Genomic DNA, 24,836 nt, shown 5'->3' with positions numbered 1-24,836 from the left:
AATCTCGGCACTCATGAGGCTGAGGACAGCTTTGCCGTGAGATTGAGGCCAGCACATGCTACTGAGTAAGTGTCTCTCTCTCTCTCTCTCTCTCTCTCTCTCTCTCTCTCTCTCTCTCTCTTTTCTTTCTCTCTCTCTTTCTCTCTCTGAAACTCCCCCTCCAGGTACTGCAGTGATGCCTCCTTCCAAGGACCCAAGCTAAGTTCCCAGCACCCATAGTAACAGCTCACAACTGCCTATAACTCTAGCTCCAGGAGATCTGACACCATCTTCTGACCTCCATGGGCACTGCATACACATGGTACATGCAGGCAAAACACTCCTACACATAAAATAAAAATAAATAAATCTTTTTTTTAATCTCTCCCAAAGGCCATGTGGAAAAGGGAAAATGAAAATAAAGAATATCTAACACAATACTACAGGAGAAGAGTAAAGTTGGAAGACTGACACCCTCTGACTTCAAGATGTACTATACAGCTCTGATGCTGTGCTGGAGAAGAACTGATGGACATATCAATGTAACTTGTAGTTTGAATAAGAGTGGCCCCCATAGGCTCATACAGTTGAATACTAAGTCACCAAGAAGTAGAACATTAGGAAGTATAAGCTAGTTGGAAGGGAATATGTCACATGGCCCTGGAAGTTTCAAAAGCCCATGCTAGGCTCAAGCATGGCGTGTGTGTGTGTGTGTGTGTGTGTGTGTGTGTGTGTGTGTGTGTGTCTGCTTGCAGACCAGGATGTAGCTCCCAGCTATTTCTCAAGCACCATGCCTGCCTGCCACCATGCTTCCTGCCATGACAATAATGACTAAGGGTCTGAAACTGTAAGCAAGCCCCAAACTAAATGCTTTCCTTCATATGAGTTGCCTTGGTTGTGGTGTCTCTTCACAGCAATGGAACAGTAGCTAAGACAGTAACAAACTGGGAACTTACCAGCACTGATCTTGCACGGAGGGGCAAAGGCAATGCAATGCAAAAATGAGCATCTTTTGAACAAATGGTGCTGAAATCACACACAGACCTTACAGCTTTCAAAGCTCCTAAGAAGTGGATCATAGGCCTAAGTGTAAAACTTCTAGAAGGTAGAGAAGGAGAGAAGCAGGATGGCCTCGAACCTGTGACAGCAGCCCCAGAAGTGCATCTAAAGGAAACCATCTAAAGGAAAACAGGATGCTGAGCTTTCTGCTTCATGAAAAACACTCTTGAGGAAAGGAAAAGAGCCCACACGGAAGGGAATGTTTGCAAAATGCATAAGTTATAAAGGATTTGCTTCCCTAACTTACAAAAACAATCCTAAATTCAAATTTTTATAAGAAGTCTAATTGAAAAATAAACAGAAGATCTGAATAAACACCAAAGACCCAGATTGCAGATAAATCATAAATAAAATTGCCCAATCTCATGTATCACTAGGAAAATGCAAATTAAAACAAAATACTATACACCTTTAAAAACAAGGTGTATAGCAGTGAAGTTATAAAAAATGAGGTTGTCCTCTGGCCTCTATACACACTGATACATACACACTGTGGACTCTCATACACACACACACACAAATATATATAAATACATACATACACAAAAAAAACAGTAAAATGTTTAAATAGGCATATCATCAAATTATATGTAAATCAGTTCGTGACAATGCACCCAAAATCATTGTTCATTTGGGAACCGCAAACTGAAGCCAGGTGAGGTGGCACTTCATACCCAGGAGGGAGGTCATAGCCCAAGGGCTGACACCGGTGGGCTGGTGAAGACAAAGAACAGCTGAAAACATAAGCCGATAAACTGACGGAGTGGCCAAGAGAAAGTTGGACTTAAAATATTTATATACCAATAATGAAGTTCCCATGTAACAGTAATTCCAGCCCCAGCTGTCTTTCCAAGGGAACCCAGAACACATCTCCACAAAAGACTCGCCTACGGATAATCACAGCAGCACCATTCTTTGCAGGCAGAATACCAACAACACAAAAGTCCACAAGAGGGGAAAGGACAAGCTTTCATTGCTAGTCAGTAATGAGAGGACAGAGATGTTAACGCTGCCATCACAGGAATAACCCTCAGAAGCACAGAGCCCAGTGAAAAGGCCAAGCCCACACTGGAAGGAGGTAGTGTATGATTCCCCGAAGTGTGAAACTCCCAATCGAATCTAAACAGACAGGAAGTGGATTGGGGCTGGGGTAGAACCAGACATAGGGACTGCAGTGGGGCCAGTTTCTTCTGGCGGGGTTGAAAGTGTTTTACATTAGATTATGGTAATGCCTGCATGACTCTGCAAATTTACTGTAAGTCATTGCATTATACCCAGAAATCCAGAGAACATCATAGGTGTAAAATTTACTCAATAAAGCTATTACCACAAAACCCAAAGGAAGAAAGGGGACCTTTTAAAAGGTATTTTGTTGTTGCTGTTCTTTTATGGGTCCCCCCACCCCGCATAGGAGAAAATAAAAAGCCTTTGTAGAAGCTGGGCGTGGGGGAGGGGCACATGCTTGTAATTACAGGACTTGGGAGTCTGAGGCAGAAGGATTGCTAGGAGTTAAAGCCCATACAGCTATACAGTGAGTAGCAACACAGCTGGATTACAGGGAAAGACCCTGTCTCAAAAAATCCTTCCCAGACATCCCCAAGAAGCTACAGAGGAGCAAGTCAAGACCCCCGCTGCAGAGGAATGTGAGTGGACACCAACTTACTTGGATAGCAAATGAAAATCCGAAAAACACTATATTTTTTTTTTTTTAGGAGAACACAAGCATAGCATGCCATTAGGAATAGAGCGACCAGTGTCCACTCCAGATCGGTAGTACCTTCTACTATGTGTAGCGTGCCAGGGTGAGGATCACTTAAGGCCTGGGAAACAGGGACAGCCTGTGAGGGCTGCAGCTCACACATAGCACCATGCACGTGTAAAGTGCTCAGAGGCTCCCCATGCTTATTTCAGTGGGAAGAGAACAGAGAAAGGCCAGGCAGAGGAATATGGAAGGCAGGTTAAGAGAATTCAAAGAAGCCTCTAAAATAGAAAAGGGGCAAAACCCAGTGTCAGCCAAGCACTGCAAGGTGGCCCTGAGCAGATGAAGACCTCATTCGGCCTTTCCTCCTAATGAATGTCCAGCACTTTGTTGACATTGATTCCTAACACTACTTACTGCTTGGTATTTGAGGGAATCCGAAAGCATCTCATCTGTAAGGTACTATCGGGAGGATCTCCGTCCCTGCATCACCTCTATCTCAGCTCCTGTATCAGCCCTCTGCCCCCAACTGTCTTCCACTCAAATCTTCTTCTCTACCTGAGGTTAGCCACGCCCCCACTGGACTTCACACAGCTTCCTGACCTAGCTCATTCTCAAAAACCCAGCTAACCAGTCCAGCTCATGTTTCTTCAAGATTTTACACATGTACAGTCAGTGTCTCCGTGTGATCTAACAGGATGTGTATGCATGTTTGGGCGTACATGTTTATCACTGTACACTGCAGACAAGGATCTTGATGTTCAAAACAAAAACAAACAAAAAAACAAGTGAACCCAAATGGATATCCTTGCCATGTTGAATTTTTAAAGCATCTATTACTAATGCAACAGCAATATTTCCTTTTAGTTCCTCTTCCTTCTATACTCTCCCTGCCGCCGCCCCCCCCCCCAAAAAAAAAAAAAATCCTCGATCAGCCTGCCTCACTAGGACCTCCTGTCTCTGGCTGGCTGGCTGCGCCCTTTCCTTGAGAAGTCAGCACAGTGGAGCAGGAGAATGCCTTCCCGGTTGGCGCCTCCATCTTTTCTTGAATCTAGGCTGTCATTGCAGCACTTCAATGCTGTCTTTAATGGCTCACAAGTGGCTCCTTCTGGAACCGATGGCAGTGCAGCCCATGGATCAGCCAGTGGGGATGCTGAGGCGGCAGCATTGGCAAGAAGTGCTGGAATGCTTCGCCTCCGAGGCACGCTAAGTGCCCACTGGCCTGGGATCCGAGGTCTGGGCTCCGGCTGCCTTTGATTGGGGCTGTGTGCTGCCAAGTCTCAATTAGCCGGCCTGTAATACAGTTGGTTCTGGCACAAGCGCTGAGCAAAATAAATCAAAGGACTCTTCCAAATAGGAGCGAGTTCCTGACCGATGTGTTTGGAGAGGCCGCTGCCCTTTGCTGAGAGTCAGCACCTGAACCTGTCGTAAAGTCATTTCCCCCAAAGAGATCTCCACAGTATGCTGAGGTATTGGAGTCCACACACTTAGACACTCACTCACAGATGCAAACTGGCCAATCAAAGGGGACATGTGGGGCTTTCTGAGGGCATGGCACAAGTGTTTGCCATGTGTGTTCTTCCAAGGGCGGAAGGGAAGTGTTGGCTGCAAAATCACGGCAGAGCTCTTGCCCAAATGCCCATGCCAGCCAGCTCTCAACATTCTCATTCAGAGAATCTGCAGGGTCATGTACGTTAGGAATGTGATTCACTCTCAACTCCACAGTCAGAGGAAGGCTGGGGTAGAGCAAATGCCTCCTTCTCGGAGCCTCTGGCGATGGCTGTCAGCAATAGCCTCACCTCTGTTTCTGGCATGTGAGTAGCTCCTTAGAAAAAGGAAATGTTCCCCTGAGCCTTGGAGACAGCAAACTGTGAAAAAAGCAAACTGCTTTGTTAAAAACCAGCTGAGGTGACTATAAAGGTCTGAATCTAAAAACTTGTTCTCCAGTCAATGGTAAGGATGCCCATTTCTCTTGCTTTTCCAGGAAACAGGAGGAGCCACCCTGGTTTGTGAGTGTGTGTGTATAACAAGCAGAAATCAGAGCACATTCAAGGTCAGAACATCTAATCCAAAACGTGCCATCTTCCCTGAAGCAAGACTTGGCCATAAGACCTACTCTAGCTTGTTGAGAGCAAGGATAGCAAGGGTTAAAAGACATCTCAAATGTCATCACTGGGTTAGGAAGAAATATGGTTTACACAGTGACATCAGATTTGGGGACTATTTAGAAGTATTGTCTCCAGGGCAACCCTCAGAAAAGCTGGGCCATTGAAAAGGCAAAGGCTTTGTTTAGAACGTGACAGGAATCACCAGAGTCCTAGGTATCTACCCTAGTCACCTCCCCTTTGGCATTTGAAAACTTTGGCCAGTGGGGTGAAGCTCAAGCAATCTGGGAGATGACTCAGTCAGTAAACTGCTTGGTCCATAGGCATGAGGACCTGAGTTCAGAGACTCAGCATCCATATTACAAAGCCAGGTACAGTAGAGCATTCCTGTAATCCTAGCGCTCCAGTCAGGACAGAAACAAGAGAATCCCTAAAGCTTCCTGGCCAGCCAGTCTAGCCGAATCAGCGAACTTCACAGTCAGTGAGAGATCCAGTCTCAAACAAAACAAAAACCATAGTGATTGAGGGAGATACTTGGCAGCAATTTCAAGCCTCCATATGCAGCTGCATGTGCACACACACACACACACACACACACACACACACACACACAGAGGAAGTTTGAAACAAGACATACTTTCTTTCATGCATCAGAGGCTTTGACACAGAACTTATCCCAGTTTATGTTGGAACATCGTCGGACAGGATCTATGTGGCAAGACGTCATCCTTCTAAGCCATAGGGCACTTTGTGCTTCTCGAAGCTTATCGATTACTTCTAGGTAACAACACAATCAATACCATTAACGTAACAGACCCAGAAGAGGAAAACCTACCAGCTGGAATCCCATCCCTCTCCCTGTGATTGCTGATCAGTCAAGCCTCTCTCTTTTCTTCAGGATTTGCCTGTGGCCAGCCAGGCCTCTCCTAAACCGCTAGTGAAATTCTACACTGCCATGATCTCTCTGGAGGTAAAATAGCAAGGAATGCTCACAGTAAAGCATTAAACACCTCTCAGCAGTATATTCAAGAAACAGCATAATTAACAAAGGTGGGGTCTTTTTGATCACTATAACATTAATCACATTGTATCATACATGTAAATATCCATACTGAATTACAGCTATAAATGCCACAGTGCCTTAGATTGACTTCGCCATTGTCAGGGACTGATTCTTATCATGACATCAGAGGAGCTATAGCTGCTGCAGAGATTCACAGAGCCTCAAGTATTTCAAAATTGACCCACAATTAAAAAAAAAAAAAACTAGCAAATAGAAGTCATCTGGTCTATCCTGACAAAGAAAAATGACTGGGAATCTCTGTATACTATGTCCTTCTATACATAGCTTTAAACATACATGAGCTGGGCACTATGTATAGAGCCAGCAGGGTACCAAAGCCTTCTAATATTTGAAGACAGAGAAACGGAATGTCAATGGACAAGGTCAGGGGCTTTCAGAGGCCTTGAATGAGGTTTGGAAAAACTTACTCTTGGTGCCAATCAGGAGCTGTCAGCAAATGTGACTGTTCTGGTGTAGTCAAGTCAAGAAGATGGGGATGGGTAGACATACAGAAGTGAGCGACTGAAGTACGTGAGGAAGCCTAAGGCTGCAGAACAGATATGGCAAAGTGATTGTTTCTGGAGGGAGGTGAGAGGGCAGTTTGAATACATTGCATTGGAAAGGGGAGCTGACTAACCCTGTGTGGGGTTACTCTGAGGCAGCCCAACCAAAATTTGCAGGCCAGGCTCTACGGGTGCAAGCCCCTTTAAAATTAAAAACCCATTTTCCATATAAATCTATTTGGGTTCTCTCACTTCTCAGATTTATTTCTGGCAATATCTTCTGTTTCTTTCAGGCCCTGAAATTTGTGATTTTTTTTAAGGCTATAGTTTTTTGGTAAATAACCCCAATATCATTTACTTTGCTTGCCAATACTGGCCTTTCTATGATGTGAAGGATAAAATGACCTTCCAAACAGGCTGTTCAAAAAAAAAAAAAACAAAAAAAAAACAGAAAGAAAGAGAGAAAGCTGTTATATAAAGGACGAGTTTTGTTTTTTTTTCAGGATGTGAAAATATACACTTTAATTTCACAAGTTAGTAATTAGCATAGTAGGGTAAAGTCATAATCCAAAACAATAATCTTTATTACCAAAATAGAGATTAAACACAATTAAAATGAACAATATTACCAGCCATAATTGCTAATCAATTAGCTGAGAAGCTATATTACTGCAATCTTCTAGTCTCCAGCTTGCCCTTCCTATATTCTTTCCACTTTTTATAATGTAAGGTAGAGTCTAGTTCAGAGAACACATCTGCAAAACCCTGCTTTAATTATAGCCTCGGTGTCCAGCCACCACCACCTCCTCCTCTGTAGTATTTCTGCCCATGAGTCTGTGGAAACGCATCCTTAACTGTGAATGTCAAAGTTGGTTCTATCAGACATTCTCCAGTTACATTTGTTCTATCAAACTCCTTAGCAAAACCATATGCTAGCATCGAGTTGCCTGACAGCCCTTGGGTCTCCCTCCTTCAAACACTTCTTATAAAAGATCAGCCTCAGCAACTCTCACACTGCTCCATGTCCATGCAGACCAGACTACATGATTGACACGAAACTAGAAATAATACTTTGACTCTCATTACTCATGATGTAAAAGAGATTAACTCTGATGCTGAGCCACCGAGAATCTAAGACCACATTCTGGGTTTGTTTGCAACATTAGAATTCTCCAAATGAAAAAAATGGCATCGACATCATCAAAGTGGTTTTGAAAATTAAACTCCATTGAATCCCTTGTGTGTTTGTTTTCCAAGTGTGGCTACAGATAATTTTCAAATTCCAGGCCCAATAGATGGCTAGGACAAAGCTCTGGGGTTTCAACATTGTCTATCCACAGAGGCGTGGTTGGATGCATCTGGTCAATACAAAGGTTTTTACTATGATCTGGATACCCATCCCCCAAAACTACTATGTTAAAGTCCTAGTTCTCAATGAGAAAGTATTTGGAGAGAAGGCCTCTGAGATTTGGTTAGGTCGATTAAACTCGCTTGAATGAAATACCACCTTTACACAACCAGTCCAGAGACTTCCCTCAGCCTTCAGCCCTCTGTCACCTGGGCCACTGCCAGAAGTCACCACATGTGCACCAGAAAGTAGCCCCTCTCTACTAAACCTAACGGTGTCTTGATTTGGGACTCCAGCACTGTAAGAAAACCATGTTGTTTATACCACTTTCCCACAGCAGCCTGGACGCATCAAGGCATCCCTCTTGCAAGGAGGGGTCCTTACTGAAAAGTCGTGAGGCAAGTGCTACAGAGCACTGAGGCTGTTATAGAAACACTGTTTCCTTCAGATCCAGAGAATGAAGTCTCTGGCCTGGGTAGAGAGCTAGCATTCCCGGTGCACTACACTGAACAATGGAACCACCTTGAGCCATGTTCAAGGATAGAGGAATAGTTATCCCCTTAATGGGATTCTGTATTTTTTTTCTTCCCAGAATTCCTTCTTCCTGGCGTGTAGCTTATAAAGATACAGCCATGTAGCTTCAGAAACCTATTCGCTTTTCTGAATTCCTCGGGAAAGTAAGTGTGCCACATTTTCTTTTCTTCTATCGCTGTTCTAAGCATGCTTCCCCCTGCCCCCAACAGTTTGGAATTGGCTCTCTCCAAAGTTTCACACCCTGCAACATGGCTTCTTGTCCTCTGTGTGGCTGACCTCCGTGCTGGCTTAACTCAAACAAGATGGATGCTTTCTTTCTCTTCTCCAATCTTATTATCTGGATTTATAGTTTGTCAGCCATGGGGATTTTTTTTTTTTTGACTATAATAAAATTTTCTCAAGCTTCCATTTCAACCCATTCCTAAATTATTTTATTAACTAGACTAAGAACCTCAAGAAGAACCCTAATTTCCCCAGGAGCAGTAAAGGTACAGGTGCAGATGACTTCAGGTAGCCCCTTTTGCCAATGCCCTCCTCTGGGTCTATGAAATCAGATTGCAGGCAGGCCAATCACAGGCAGAGGTGTGCATTGGGCCTCCTCCACTTCTGTTGGCCCATCACACACAGCACCCATGGAAATGGTGACCCATAGGAGTCTTCTTTGTCTGCCTAGCAACTGCAACTGCAGACCAGCCAAGGGACAGATGCCATAGGCACTACTGCCCTGGATATAGCCAGTGATGATCCACTGCTGTTGTTACTGGCATGGTCAAGTGTTTCTAGAAACCAACAGTACATTACATTGAACCTTCTGTGAAGCTGGCTAACTGATCAGATCTTAATGACTGAAGAGAAGGTGAAACATTTTTTTCTGACTATTTTTAAAATTACACGTTTATCTATTGTGGGTTTACGTGTGTATTTATATGCCACAACATAAACGTGAAGGTCAGAGGACATCTTTCAGAAGTCAGCTCTTCCCATCTACCATGTGGGTCCTGGGAATGAAACCTGGGTTGTCAGGCTTGGTGACAAGTTCCTTTACCTGCTGAGCCATCGTACCTGCCTGAGAAGCTGCTCATGTCTATGTCTGTCCCAATATCAAGTGAAACCTTCGGGAATTTGCTAACAGCAGATCACTAGCTTCCACCAACCCAAAAGTTAAGAACACCAGCCATTAGCATCCACAGCCTGTAGCAGAGGTGTTCCCGCTTCACTGTCACCCACCTCCCTACCTGATGTTTCCACCACTGTGTTAGAAGTGTCTTATTTTATGACTCTTTGTTCTGAAAGTACACAATCTTCACGAAACTGCTGCCATGTTGGATCATGAAAGTTAGGGTATCCTTAGTCTATGTTTCTGGGCCACAGTCACTCACATTTGGCTCAGGAACAATCTGTCTCTCATTCCCTGTGAGGTGAAAGCCTCACAGGTCACTGATGTCAACACAAGTTTACTCTCTGTAGGTTTAGAACAAGTTGCCCACACAAGGGTTCCTCTGTATGTATAGGTTGTCCCCATCCCTCAAACCATCAGTACAGTAAATCCATGCCCAGCAAAGGAAGTCTCCAAGGATCTCTAGTCTCTACCCCATCAAGCTGTAGACATGAGCAAGTTGACTTCCAACAAGCAGTTCTATGAGTTGTAAAGGAGAAACTGATGCTCAGGAAAAGAAAGGGGATTACCGAAAGCCTCACAGAAGGTATGTATCAATGCCAGGCCCTTGCTTCTCCGTCACTGACCTACCCTATAAGTTTCCCAGCCACACTTCATCAACAGCAGGACCCTCCCTCCCCACCATGGGTCACCTCAACCTAAACTCCTACTGTAGAGGCTCATGAATAAGGGCTAGGCTGCTCTTACAGAGTCCTGGAAACAGGTCTTATCTTCAGGTCCCTTTCCCCCTTTCTGCGTGTTTGGACCCTACAGTGGACCCAGGCTTGCTTGGCAACTCTCCATCCCAACAGAAGAGTTCACATCCCCCAGTCAGGGCTTTTAGGGAAACCCCCACCCTGAATCAGATTCCTGCATCAAACAAAGGCTTTGGTTTGTTTCTGAGCATGAAATGGAAGAGCTTAGCAGGAACAGAACTCACATGGATCAAATCTTCTCTCTGTTTGGGTGAAAGCCACATGGCATTCTACTCTAAACAAAACCAGAAAATTCATTCCCTGTACCCCAGTGCCTTCCTCCTTCTGAGGCTAGACAATGAGGTCCCAAACCCACTACAGGCCATTGAACAGGAACATACACAGGGAGGGAGATGTCAGCTCCAGCTCTGGTCTCATCAACTCTGAGAATAAAAGGCTTTGGGAAAATGGCTCTCTTGAAGCACTGAACCTTGTTTTATCTTTGTAAGGAGCATTCCGTACGTATTTAAATTCAATAGGGAAGCAATTGGGTCCTTACCACTAGCTAGCTACCTACCATGTCTTGTAAAGAGATGGAAACTGAATAATATTATTTCTGAAGAAAATTAAATCCCTTGGGGCTTTTGAAGCATGGTGAGGCTGAGATCAAAGGCATCATAGCTTTCTGGACAGCATCTTTGACTCTCACCTCTGCCAAGCCTCATGAACAAGACAGCAGCATTGGAGATCAACAACTACCATGCTGGTAGACCTTAAGAAAGACACAGATGTAAGACTTACAGAAGGAAGGGTGTGACCTTGACCTCAGAAAGTCCTAACTCTATCCACAACCTGCCTTTCCTGGGCTCCCACAGATAGAGGCTTCCAAGGGTACCCCGTCCCACACCTCCAGAACAGCCATGTTGCAGAACCAGGTGCAAGGTGCATGCAAGGAGAGAAACAGGGATGGGGGATTGAAAACTTCGCTCTTAGATATTCTTGCAGTGATGTGGAATCGGCTCCCTTTGTTTGCTCCACAATGGATCTTATCTTTGGCTGAGGGCTGTGTTCCTGACTATTATTACCCTATATAAAAGGCTCCCAGGCTGTCTTCCCACTTGTTCAGCGGCACCGGAGTGGCATAGCAAATTTAATCGAAGCCCCAGCTCCTGGGAGAATCTTCAGGGAGACTGCTGTCCTCTCGATGCCGTTATCTCCTCTTCCTTGTGTTGAAGAAGCATAAAAATCACAAAAAAGTCATTCTGAGCATATTCTTCCTGATAATTATTGTCAGACTTCGAGATAAGTACCCTACGTGATGTAATGTGTGTTAGACTGGGCCCCTTGAATGCCAATCCTGCTGTGCCTATGGCCAGACAATGGCCACTGACATCACTGGGGCCTCTGTATTTTGCCATAGACAAGAGAAAGCTTTGATTTTTTTGTGTTTTGATAAGGCACAATCTGGGGGCCTTTATCTCTGCTGTTATATTTAAAGATGACATTCTAGCCCTGCCTTCTTGCCTATTGTTTTGACTCTGATTATCTCCAAATGTTGTTGTTTAGTCAAACTCACAGGCTTAATGAAAGGCCTGCTCCCAATTTAAGGGAAATTATTTAAATGCAGAGTATCCTATACACTGTGGTTTCAAAAAGAACTAGGTGGTTAATCAAAAGTTAATTGTCCAATTCTCATGCAGATTAGGGCCTCTTGCAAATGAATCCCAGGTTGGGACTACTAGGAAAAAAAAAGAAAGAAAGAAAGAAAGTACCAAGCAACACACAGGGACCTGCAGACTGGTAAACAATCAGCCTGGCTTAATTTGTAGTAAACAAAATGAGGATACACTAGGGGTCTCCGAAGGAGAAAAAAAGGTGAAAATAAATTAAAGCACAACATAAGATAGGATCTTTTTGTTTGAGGCCATCTTTCAAACCCGTAAGCTGAATGAGGAAAAGTCAGCCTTTTAATATTTACTGGAAGCCGTGCACTGTAAAATGACTAGCAAGCCCATAATTATGCTACGGTTTTAGGTCGAAGCTCGAGGCAGCAGATGGCCATTGTCCTCTGACACCAGGACTTTCATGGCTGGTCCCTCCTGGTGGCAAGTGACACAATGCCACCTCCCTCTCGCTGAGATCTGAGGTGCTCTGACTCCTTTACTATGTCTTCCAAGTGAGTGTCAGTTCCTGCCCTAACTAGAGCCTGCACCGGATCACAAAGTAGCATCATCAGATCACAAAACAGCATCAAGGACTTCCTGTGGGTTCCCAGGAGAGGAGTGGGTGATTGTATGCAGACGAAAACTCCCAGAGAATGTGGCAAGAAAATAAGCCACCATCCCTTCTCACCTGACTCATGCAGCCTCTCCTACTGTCAGGCCAGATTCAGCCATGGCCCTGGAAGTTATCCTGCCCACAGCTTCTTCTGAGTCTTTAGCACAGTTGGCACTGTCCCACTGGCCTCAGCAACAAGAAGGCAAGACTCCAAGATGCCTCTGAATAATTACTTGAGTGGGGATGAGGGTCTGGATGGAGAGGGTGGGAAAGGGAACATCTTCTCTCTGGACAAAAACAAAAATTCAGGATCCTTTTCCTCCATGCTTTAAATACAGCAGGATTAAAGACCCATGCCCCAGGACAATTTGGAGATACCATAGGCCAAGCTGAGTTATAGTAATGTTTGTGCATGTATGCGTGTGATCACAATGCTTGCCTGACACACGGCATTCATTCTCACATTCTGAGCTGAATTTTAGAAGACAAAAATAAACCTTGTTTTTTTGTAGATCATCTATGTCCCTGCTTAGAGGAAATGACTGAAGATATAGGAGTAGAGAGACGATGCTGTCACTCAGGAAGTACACCCATCAACCTGGCCCCTGGGAAAATAAATGGCTTCTTGTATGTCCCCTCCAAACACCGGCTCAGCAGGGCCTAGCCCAATTGCAATACTACCAAGAAACTGAGTCCACAGTTTCTATTTCAACAAGCAGGAATAGCCAGGGTGGTACACACCTTTAATCCCAGCACTCAGGGGACAGAGACAGGCAGATCTCTAAGTTCAAGGTCAGCCTGGTTTACAGAGTGAGTTCCAAGGCAGCCAGGACTACACAGAGAAGCCTGTCCAAAAAAAAAAAAAATCACCTGTTCCTGGGAAACCACTTAGGTGTCTCCAGGTAACCAACCACATGGCCACCTCTTGCTCCGTGGCATGAGTTTCTGCCTGAGATCTCTCTCATAGCTATGTAACACCCTGGGCCTGCAATGACAAAATCTGTACTCTTGAGCCAGAAGTAAATACCCTCCCAGTTCAGAGATAAACCCTGGCACTGATGTGTCCACAGGATTGTTCTTTCCAACTCCTCCAAGGGAGTCATCTTCCTTTGCTCTTTCATTTTCTGGTGGCCCTTGGCTTGAGACTGAATCACTCCCATTTCTGCCTCTGTTGTCACATAGAATTTTCATTTGTGACTGTGCTCTCGCATGCCATCAGCATGGGATGAGACCCATCTCACCTGTGCATCCTACACAGTCATCTCTACAAAGATGCTCTGCTAAGGTGGGCTACTGTGGAGCTGGGCTCAGGACTTGGACTCAGGGCTTTATGTAAACCTCTCTCTTTTCTTCTTTCCTTGAATTCATCTCCCACCTCCTCCATCTCTGAATGTAAGCTACTTACCACCCCAAAGGGATGCCCTCCAGAGATCCAGGTGGAACTCTACCAGGGTGATTGTTATTACCAGGCAGAGGGAAAACAGTTCCTTCCAGATGCCTGCCTGCATTAGATAAGCCTCGCCATCCAGTTACCCAGAGCAGGCCAGTCACCTACCAGAGGAAACCATCTCCAACATCAGAGTGTGGGCTCTGTTGGCTTCCCTGGCTCTTGGGCTATAACGCAGCCTCCGAGTACACCACCTAGCGGCCCTCATGGGAACTACAACCTAGACCATTGCTGGAGAGAATAAATGAGACCTGTAAACTGGCTATTCAAGCTGGCCACTCTGCTTCTCTTGAACAGCATTACAGAGCGATCACTTGTGCAGAGCAAATCATTGTTTCTAATGACACAGAGAAAGGGGCACCAGCTCACAAACAGGACTGTGGATGGCAAGATCACTGGGCAGTGCAGGTTCTATTCTTAAGGACTTTAATATACCATCACATCACTGCAGCTGGCTCATAAATCTTAATAAATCTTACTTTCTAAAGAAACCTTTGAAGCTAAGTTGCCCAGGAGTATGCCTTCTCCAATCCAAACACCTGGGGGTCTTTAAATTTTGACCACACGTAGGCTGTTACCCACTTGACCACCTGCACACAGCACCGATCTATCAACATGGAATGTCAATATTGATGGATGGTTAGTGTTAAGCCCTGAAACATAAAACTTCTACAGATATCTAATCATGTTGGTATGGGTCCTTAGGAAAAAAACATTTCTCAGAGCCAATTCTGTATTTGTTTCTTTCTCCCCAGGCTATGAGTTGCCTGCCTCCTGGACCATGGTGGCAGGGAGCCAGGTGCAGAAGGATGAGAGTAGAGAGCAGGGCTGGACAAGCTGTGATGGGGGACTCACATATGCTTCTTCCACCACAGAGCTGGGAACTCATGTAGGCCCCTACCCATGGAGTCACATGGATCCAGTAACCACTGAGGCCTGGCAGACCTGGTGAGACGTGTTGTGCTTTCCTGAGATGGCTGACTCCAGGTGACATCTTATTGTGCTTCTATTCAACTGGCCCTGTTCCAGCCCAGGCTGCTGTAGCCTGAGATGAGCTCGTGGAACTGCTGAAGGAGTGTGGCCTTCTGGAGAGCCAATTGCCAAGCTGAAGGTTCAAGAAGGCCCCTAGAGGACAGAGGAGGAAGGCAAAGGGACAGGAAGCCAGCACAGACAGACAGACAGAGTCACCTAGGGAGGGGACAAACGGGAGGCCAAGGATGGGATATCAAACTGTGGGAACTCTCAGTGGTGGGATCACTGTTCACTGGACCTGTAGCCTCACTGTGAATCAACACACTGGCTATTCACTAAAATGCCTTGTGGGAAAGTGAGGCTGGAGGGTCAAGTGTCTGTCTCTGATCCTCCCCCAATGAGGAGAGGAAAGCAAAGGCACTGCCCATTAGAGCAGGGAGGTGAGGAAAAGAGAAGGGGTCAAGGGTCACCACAAGGGATCTTATGGAAGAGCCAATAATAAATAAAGGACCAGGTTAGGGAAGGGACCCTTTCCTGGAAACACACCTTCTTAGACAGGCTCTTCTGTAAACAGAATGGTGGCCTCTTTATACAACAGACGAAACTGAAACCACCAAGACTGGGACAAAATGGAAGCTCACTGGGGGCCCTGTTCCACCCTTGGGATCTTATCACAAAGCCATATTTTCCCAGAATACTTTGGAGGCACCCAGACTCTACTCAGACACAGCGGCCCAATCCCAAGACAAGAGAAGCTCTAGGCAAAGAACAAACAGGGCCTGCTAGGGAGGGTTTATTAAATAGCAGCAGGTCACATCCACCCTTGCAGTGGGCCTGACCACAGGGCCAATAAGAACAGAGCACTAATAGCCTGCAGGAGATGCCCACAGCCTTGACAAAGTCCAGTCAAACCCAGGATGGCTAAGTCTCCAAGAATCTGGTGCAGTGGACACCCTTGGTGTGTGCTTCAAAAGGAGATCACAAGGGAAATGACTTGCCCTAAAATCACGAGAACAAGACTAGCTCTGGCTTGCTCATGGTCCCCACATGTTTTGAAACCTTTCTCTGAGTCCCTCTAGCCTGAGGAGCTTGGCAAAGAACACTGCTCGCCCTCTGGTGGCCAGCCCCAGAATGGACGCCATCCACATTGCCTGGACTAGACTACTCCACATCCATCCATCAAATAGAACAAGGTCAAGCAAAATGTACTTTTAAATGTTTCTTCTAGGTTACTATGGCAACTAGAGAAACTGTGAAACCCAAAGCATGATTAAGTCCCTCATTGTTCTGTATTAATTTGAGGAAGAAAACAGCTTCATTTCCTCTGCTCCACATTCCTGCTTCCTGGGGAGCTCAGTGATTTTCTGTGAGCCGTGCAGAACACAGGCAGGTCTGGATATAATAAACTGGTTGTGCAGAGAGCCCAGCCCCTCACTCCTTACTTTCCTAAGCATGTCTTGAGGTTATCTTCAAGGGAAGGTTCCAGAGCCACCTATTTATTCAGTCCTGTCTTAGCTGCCTGCTCTCTTGGGGACCTGGGCCAACCTCTTCAGCCGTTACCATTTACGACTTCAGAGGAAGAAATTCAAAATACAGGAACTCTCTGGACATTTAAATGAGGTGTGGATGTAAGTTATAAAGATTTTTATTATTTTTAAGTGTGTGTGTGTGTGTGTGTGTGTGTGTGTGTGTGTGTGTGCATGTGAGTGTGGGTACATACAGACGCCAAATGCATCAAATTTCCTCAGAGCTGGAGTCCAAGGTGGTTATTAGTCATCCAACATGGGTGTTGAGAACTGAACTCAGGTCCTCTGCAAGAGCAGTCCACACGCTTAACTCCTGAGCCATCTCTCCAGCCCCTACACTTAATTTATTTTCTGCTCCAGCTCTGAGCACATACCACATACTCCTCCAAGAAGCCCTGGCATCTTCCTCAGAGAATGTTGTCTAAAGCCCAGGTCTAGACATAGTGCAGGCTTGCTGCTACCCTGCCCATTGCTTTAAGAGGCCCTTAAATGAAGCTAGAGCACACTAACTGCCTAATAATTACTAACCGTTAATATTATTTCATAGTAGGCTCTGAGCTAGGATCGGGGACATAATCATATGACATATGGTGTCAGTCTCCAGCGAACTCACAGCTGGGCCAAGGATTCATTGTGAGAAATTACAGTGTGCTGGAAGAAGGGCTTGGACAGATACCTAAGTTGGTAAGGGTACATTAAAGTGCTTTTAAAATGGCACCACTGAGGATGGCCATGTAAATTACTTTCTGTGGCACAGCTCAGTAAGAAGCAAGCTAAACAATAGCAAGAGTTACACATGCCACCTTGGCCAGAGTTGTGCACCTGTGTCACAGTGGGAACACTCTGTCATCATGCCATATGCAGTACTGTGTGGAGTTAACTGACTATTAACTTGAATGCTATGTTCATAATGTGATGGTCACTCCCTCATCTCTGGGATGTGCTATGACAGGCGATTTATGACAGGAGGGGGTGTGGTGTGGTATGTTTACCAGAATTTTCTATAAATTCATTATTATATTTGGCTCTCTCTTTTTTTTTTTTTTTAATACTTCAAAGCTAAGGAGCTAGTTTGTTTTAGAATTCCCATAGTTTCTACCCATGTACCTCAAATACCAGGAGAAAGGTGATCCTGCGTGGTGGGGCCCAAGGCTTAACTCCTGCTACTCATCAGCTGGACGGCCCACACCCCATGGGACGGCCCACACCCCGTGGGACGGCCCACACCCCGTGGGGAAACTTCTATCTGCAGGCACTAGGAAAATGGGGGCCGCAATACATTTCTTTCATTTAATTTGTTCAAGGATCCATTAAAATATTGCACTTATCATCTCTTAATCTGAAATGGAAACCTTGCTAGGATAGGCCTAAGAGCCCAACTTCTTAGACAGTGGGCCGTGACTCTGAATGGGGCCATGAAAACTTTGGCAACAATAAAAGTTTCCCAAACATTCCTAAGCAAACATTTTGTTCAAAATGAGCAAAGAATCTGAGGCATTTCTAGTAGTGCATTGCCCATGGTACATTGGTGGCTTTGCTGCACCATCAGTTCTGGACATGCTTTGCACAGAAGCTCAAGGCATAAAAGAGAGCCACTGGCCCAGCCAGGGACACAGCATGGGCTTCCAGCTCTTACCAGACTCCTGGCCTCTGGGCCACTACCTACCTACTGCCTCCACCTCCCTGAGACACACACACACACACATACACACACACACACGTATATACACACACATACACACACATGTGTATATACACACACACCCCAGGTCATCACACCTCACATTCCTAGACCCCACATGTGGACTGTGTGAGCCAGGAGTGATTCCTTTTTATATACTCTTGTCTTGCTGAGAAGGGTAACTAGTTCGTAGAGACTGTTTTATGCTTTGCTTTTTCATTACAGTTTCCTTGCTTGCTCTCCAGGTGTGAAGGTTTAGAAATTTTGTAGCTAAATCTAGTCATGTTTTTTATTAATGATTTTTTTAATGGCAAATAATGTCAACTATCCCAATTACATGTGGTGGTGCTGGCATGTAATCCCAGTACTCAAGGGGCTGAGGCAGGAGGACATCCCCTCCAAGGCCAGCCTAGGCCATGTAGTGAGCTCCTATCTGGAAAAAAAACAAACAAACAAACAAGTAAACTTTCCTTTGGGAGAGAAAAAAAGTAATAAAATCCATTCCACGACTCCCAAGACATACCCTATATACACTAGGGAAAGCCATGTCTCATTTTTTTTCAGCATAATAAATGTATTCAAAACATTGTTTAGAATGGGAAAAGTTCTCTCTCAAAGTAATATCAAAAATAACATATAAGTAATATTATCAAACTAGTAAACAAAACTCAGATTAAAAGATGATAGCTTTGATCATATAAACTTTTAAATCAGTGAGTCTCAACCTTCTTAATACTGCAACTCTTTAATAAAGTTATTTATTTTCATTGCTATTTCATAACTTTAACTTTGCTACTTTTATGAATTATAATATATATATATATATATATATATATATATATATATATATATATATATATATGTTTTTTCCAATGGTCTTAGGCGACCCGTGTGAAAGGGTCATTCAATCTCCCACGGAGGGGTCGCGACCCAGAGGTTGAGAATAGCTGCTCTAAAATGGTGGCAGATGCCAACAGTAAGCTAACAGCATTCTTCCTAGAGCATTGTGAGGGTCTGACTGAGAAATGTCCCTTCAAGGTTCCTGTATTAGAGCACCTGCATCTGGTAGGTGATGCTATTCTTTTGTTTTGTTTTGTTGAGACGGGGTTTCTCTGTATAGCCCTGGCTGTCCTGGAACTCACTCTGTAGACCAGGCTGGCCTCGAACTCAGAAATCTGCCTGCCTCTGCCTCCCAAGTGCTGGGATTAAAGGTGTGCACCACCACCGCCTGGAAGGTGATGCTATTCTTGAGGATTGTGGAGCTTTGGAGGATGGGAGACATGGTCACGGGTCACTGCAGGCCTTTATCAGCTAGATCCTGGCCACTGCCTGACCTCCTACCTGCTACTATGACATGATAAGCTGCCTCATGCTTCCACTGCCATAGACAGGAGTCACTCCAGGCGCCATGCCTTCTCTTCCATGATGGACTGAGATCATAAGCCAAAATAAATGTTTCCTCTCCTAAATTATTTCTGTGAAGCATTTTATCACTGCACCATTACCATCAGTAAAAAAGGAGTCACAAGCAAGAGTGTGGCCAGATCCTTCACAGGCCACATTTATCCAGGCAAACATGCTCACACACAAAAGTGAATCAGGTAAATGCAATTCAAAACAAAAATGCATTGGCATTTCCCCCTATATTACTGTCAAAAACACAAAACAACAACAACAAAAAAAAAAACTGTAAGTGAGAACATAACAGAAAAGAGACCCACAGAGTGTCGTTCTGTATGGCTCAGAGAACAATAGGGACAACCATGTTTTCAGTTTGGAATTCAGGGGTTTATTAAACATACAGCAAGCAAACGGAGACAGAACAAATACCAAGCAGGAGATTTAAAGAGGCAGCAGATAGACAGGGAAACATCATCAAATCAGGCATCTACCCCACAGCACTCTAATAAAGAGAGCAAACAAAGGTAATGTGATTAAATTGGGGGCTTAAAGATCAAGTAGAAATTAATAGGGGAAACCCAGGCAAAAACGACGAGCTCCCCATGGCTGATCCTCTGGCTTCCCATCCCCTCTCCAGGTGCTTCTGAACTGTGGGATAAATAATAATAACATATGTTGGAAGTTGTCTACATTCCAGCTGTTCTCAGAGACATCCTTAGCAACATAACATTTGTTACTCTTCCCATTACAGAGCTCAGGGGCCAACCTGACCCAGGACAGCAGTAGGAGGACACCTGGACTAGGAGGACACCTGGACTAGGAGGACACCTGGAGTCAGAAGAACCTGAAACATCTGAGGTAGGAAAGATTGCTGCTCCCAAAGTCATCTTCTCAGTGACCCCAAGCAGCACAAACAGGACAATTTACCAATTGTCTTAGTTACAGTTTCTGTAATAAAGACAACTGTCCAAAAGCAACTTGGGGACAAAAGGGTTGATTTCACCTTAAATATCGCAATTACAATCCCTCATGGAGGGAAGTGACGGAAGGAACCTGGATGTAGGATCAGAGAGTACTGCTTTTTGGCTTGCCCTTCAAGACTGTACAGCCTGCTTTCTTCTAATACTGCCAGTCAGGAGCGGTATTTCACATAAATCATTAATCGAGATAATACCTCACAGTCTTACCTAGTCTAGTTTTATGAGGGTGTTTTCTAAATTAAGATTCCCTCTTCCATGCTGAAGAGATGACTCAGTGACTAAGAGGACTTGTTGTTCTTGCTGAGAACCCAGATTCAACCCCAGCATCCACATGGTGGCTCACAGCCATCCACAACTCCAGTCCCAAGGGGCCTGGTGCTACCTTTTGACCTCTGCAGGCACCAGGCATACACGTGGTGTACAGACATGCCTGTAGGCAAAGCACTCTCACACATAAAATAAAAATAAAAAAGCTGAAAACAAAGGATTCCTTCTTCCCAGATGTATCTAGGTGTACATCATGTTGACAAAACCAACCAGCACAGTAACATGATGTACAGTATCAACGCTGATGGTAGTTAAGTCAATGTCATCTTTTAGAGATGTTTGTAATAAGTACTTTGAATGCACATTGTCCTTAAGCCAGTAGCTACAGAGTTAACATGTAATTGTTACTGAAATATTGGTGCATCTCACAAAATGTCTAAGCAGGATGCCCACTACAGTACTTCCTAGAGTTAGAAAAAAAAAATTTAATAGGGCTTGCAAGTTAGTTCAATTGGTACAGTTCATGCCTATTCCACAAAAAGCCAGGAGCTGAATTCCCAGCAATGCATAAACTGGGCATGGTGTATTTACACCTGTAAACCCAGCACTCAGGAGGTTGAGGGTAGAGGATCCGAAATTAAAAGCTATCCTTAGCTACTGTCAATTTCAAAGCCAGCCTTAGCTACATTAAATTCTTTCTCAAAGGAAAAAAAAAATAGATATGTTTGTGGAGTGGTTTAAATAATATAAAATATTCTATGCTGCAGAATATCCGACCACTGGTAGCAAGAATAGGAATTCCCATGTGTCCACAAAAGAAAAAGTATGCATACAATGAGAGAATTCATTCTAGGGTTATAGTCATGAGTCTGTTGGACTTTTCTCTTGACATCTCATTTTCCTCTTTTTACTAGTAAATACTAAATTTACCTCTGCCTTCTGCTTTGGCAAAAGCCAAATTTTTATTCTCCTTTTCTCCTATTCTGAGAGTCAACTTGTAACTCTGCTCATATTTTTTTTAACTTTTTAAGTTTTTTTATAAGACTATGTTAACATACAAACATGGGCTTCAGCGGACAGTATCTCTGGGCATGACATATCTTTTTTATAAGACTATGTTAACATACAAACATGGGCTTCATCGGACAGTATCTCTGGGCATGACATATCTTGCCCAACATCTTTGACACATCAGTTTCATTTCAATTTTTTATGTACATTTTCTGTGTTTTAATTTTCTCTATATCATCTGACTGCATCTCTTTACATGTTCTGATTAATAAATTGTAACGTGCTGTTCAAACACGGATCCTGAGTTTCTGTTTTGCTCAAAGGTAATCAGAGAACACCACCTGGCCAACTCCTTCCTTCTGGAAACATTGCATATCGCTTTTGTTGAGTGGTTCACAGGGTTGGGGTCACCTCTGGGTATGAGAGGATGGGATGCTCTCTCTCTCTCTCTCTCTCTCTCTCTCTCTCTCTCTCTCACACACACACACACACACACACATACACACACACACACACACACCACAGCTTTACCTCACTTGCTCTGTCATTGAACACAGAGTAGCATCCATGCCCTCATGAACACTGAGCAGCATTCTGTGCTCTCATGAACCCTATGTCTGTTTCTCCATACATATTTCTTTTTCAAGGATGTAGGATGTTTGGCCATCCACTGGCTTCTTACTGCACACAGTTACAAAAGGAAACTTCCTCTTAAAAGTTTCTAGAGCCCTATGCCGCATAGATGTTCCTGTGACCTGAGTTGTTACTTTGCTTCTTGTTTCCCAGGAAATTTCTTCCCTTCTCTGGCACAGAGGAACCCTGTGCCTCCCATTCTAGCTGGTCCATCCTCCTGGCTACAGCACTGGCATCGCTGGCTTGTTGAAATGGATGAATGAGTGCCCAAGTGCAGTCTACAAGTCTTCCTCCTGAGGGAGGTGTCCAGGTGCCCAAGGATCTCCCCACAGTCCTGAAATGGATGCAGTCATTCTTCTTCAGCTCACAGAACCTGGGGGAACAACACACACTTCTGGATGCTTCCAGCCCCTGCTACAACAAAGGGTGTTGTTGAAGAATTGTACCCAACAATGGGATCTCCAGTCCCCCTTCACCTGTCAAAGTTTGGGCTGGCTGTGTAGAGAAAGAGGCAACAGTACCTAGATATAGAGCATCCAGGCACTAAGTCTCAAAGCTGTGTGCAGACAAGCATAGAATACGACAGCATGGTAGTTATAGGGGATGCAGCCACACATGGGCTTTTCTCCTGTCCACATCAGAGGACTTCCTTATTAATCTGAGTGTGATAATTGCAGTATGACAACCCATTTCATGGGTGACACTAGAGGAAAACTCTCTCATGCATATGTCTGGCAAGAATTAAACCAGAAGAGGAAAGAAGCAACAATCAAGAAAGCCTCACGTGCTTACCTTTTGCTTTAAGAGCTCTCTAGCTTCTGGAATCTTCCCTAAAGACATGCCTCCATCATTATGGAAATAGAAACATGTAAGTCCATTTATTGCAGTATTAAATTGCAAAATGTAGGGAGCAGCCTTGGGGCTACATGAAAGAGAGTGGCTGAATGAACTCTATCACATCTCCAATGGAATGACTAAAGAGCTGTTCTAAGTGGAAGAAGCTGCCTGTGTATTAGTGATTTTCAAGGTGTATTGTCAAATGAAAGAATAAATGCAAAGAAGGAGATATATACTGCAAAGAAAAATAAGATAATAAAATATACTTGCATCATTTGCACAAAACAACAGAAAGGATAAACCAGAAATCAATGAGTCTAGTGCCTATGGAAAAGAATAGAAGGAGGTTGGAAGAACGATGAGTGTGAGTGGGAGGAGCAATCCCTAAGGATGATGTATGTATAGATCCTGCATAAATCACAGTTTTAATTCACAGAGTCAATAATTAATAAAAGAACAAAAACAAGAATAAGATGTGAGCAGAAACAGATAAACCTAGATCACTTCAAATCAGTAACAAAACTGTCTGAAGAAATTAAAGAGCTAGCCACATGACTTTTGTCTATTTGTGTGTTCTGGTGCCAAGGATTGAACTCAGGACCTTGGCCAAGGATTGAACTCAGGACCTTGGTGTAAGCTCATGTGGTGTTTTTACAAATTGAATTGCATCCCCAGCCAAAGCCTAGCAACTTAAATATACATTAAATCCATACTTTGGCACTTGAGGCAACAACTAAAACAAGCAAAAGCAGACATTTTGTATCTAGAGAGTTTCTAAAAGAAAATTGTTGTATCAGACACACTTAGAGCCAGATCCTGGTTTGTCACTATCATTCTCCAGTAGGTTGGAGGTCTCCTTAGAGTGATGACTTATTTCCAGGCTACTGAGGAAACGATGGTGAGCAGGGAGCTAGGTGTTATGAAGACACAGCTATAAGGGAGTGCCAATGGCTAGGCCTAGAATAAACAGAAAACAGAAGAGATAACAATAGCACTAGGTTACAGCCCATAAAATCAACCAAGAGCCATGAGGAGATACAGATAAGTTAAAACAAATTATAAAAGAGGAGGCGTGGCTCTTGCTAACAGAAGAAGTCTAATGAGAGACAGAGGTTGATGAGAGGGGTTGAAAGTCACACACCAGACACCCAGCAAAATTGCCATTTCAGGCAAGAATAAATGGGCACTGAGGCAAGTAGGTGAAAATTTCATGAGAAAATTTCCAAACCCCTTCCTAAGATGCTTAGTTAGAAACAAGTGAATTGAAATAACTGGGCAGTAGAGAAGTCTGGGAGATAACACCCTGACCAGGGGGAAACCTATGTGATGAGCAGTAAGACAGACAGACAGACAGACAGACAGACAGACAGACAGACAGACAGGCTCATGGACAGAGAGATAACTATCTTCTGCAAAGGACATCAGCAGGGGCTGGGCAAGGTCTAAAGATCTTAATACCATCTCAGAGATAATCCCCATACTGCGGTCACTGTGCGGGGGTGTGTGATACTGAAGTATTTAGACAAACTGATGCTGTGTCTGCAATTCATCCCCAAGTGATAACAACAGTAGTATTTTTACAGAGAGAAAGAGAGAAAATAATAAGCAAATGTGCTAAAATATTAACATTTGGGGATTCTGGGTAAAGGCATCTGGTTGCTCT

This window comes from Arvicanthis niloticus, chromosome 1 (assembly GCF_011762505.2).
Source record: "Arvicanthis niloticus isolate mArvNil1 chromosome 1, mArvNil1.pat.X, whole genome shotgun sequence".
In the NCBI taxonomy this organism is placed as follows: Eukaryota; Metazoa; Chordata; class Mammalia; order Rodentia; family Muridae; genus Arvicanthis; species Arvicanthis niloticus.
The sequence above is the reverse complement of the archived record's forward strand: the minus strand, read 5'-3'. Positions refer to the sequence as shown.